The 861-nt window shown below is 26.1% G+C and overlaps 2 protein-coding genes across 2 annotated transcripts in view; one reads left to right on the top strand and one right to left on the bottom strand.

Annotated features, from left to right (window-relative positions):
* Window positions 1-861, bottom strand: part of LOC106873894 (uncharacterized) — a 161,052-nt gene that overhangs the window by 122,544 nt on the left and 37,647 nt on the right. The window lies entirely within an intron of this gene.
* Window positions 1-861, top strand: part of LOC106875820 (heat shock protein beta-1) — a 72,426-nt gene that overhangs the window by 53,796 nt on the left and 17,769 nt on the right. The window lies entirely within an intron of this gene.

Genomic DNA, 861 nt, shown 5'->3' with positions numbered 1-861 from the left:
TATATTGATGTTTGTTTTTTTTTATATCAAGTTATAATAAAAACAATTTAACATTAAACTGAAGGATTACTCAATACTCCTGTAAAAGTGCATATTTATTATAATTTACAAGAATAGGGGAGACAGTAACTTCAAAGTTTCAACTTGCTAGCCTTTCTCGGACTGTCTGAGGAAAGCTAGAAAGTTGAAATTTCAAAGTCACTCATATCACTATACTTGTAAATGCATAAGTTCATATATATATATATATATATATATATATATATATGATGTATATAGCTCATAGATGAGATCCAGATATTCTCTGTATAGAATATACTTAGTGGTACTCAAAAGATTTAAACTTGAGGGTCTAGAAATAAATGTAGGGATAAGCATGTTAGACAGATCGATGTATAGAGTGTATTAAATACGTGAAACACAAAAAAGTGTATATATGTATAAATAATAGAAAAGTCCAACTTACAAGTTCCATATAGAGATAGGGATCTCAGTCAGACTTTTTTTATATATATACATATATACATTCTTTGTATTTCATTTATTTAATATACTTTACATATAGATTTGTCTAACTTGCTTACACCTACATTTCATTCTATATATATATGATATATGTATATATCTGTGTATGTATACACACACACACACACACACACACACACACATTTGTATGTATGTATTATGTGCATAAATAGGGCAAAACAAAATTCTGATATAAAAGATGATGATTATGATGATGACAATAATAAAATAATACATAGAGTTTATCTGACTCTAGCCATTTTTAAAAAAAGTATTTGAGCATATTTTTACCCTAAGAAATTCCACACCAAATTTTTTTTTTTTCTCTTTTTTTTT

The sequence above is a fragment of the Octopus bimaculoides genome, chromosome 7, assembly GCF_001194135.2.
Source record: "Octopus bimaculoides isolate UCB-OBI-ISO-001 chromosome 7, ASM119413v2, whole genome shotgun sequence".
Lineage (NCBI taxonomy): Eukaryota > Metazoa > Mollusca > Cephalopoda > Octopoda > Octopodidae > Octopus > Octopus bimaculoides.
Note: the sequence above shows the minus strand (reverse complement) of the source record. Positions and strands in the feature narration are given on the sequence as shown.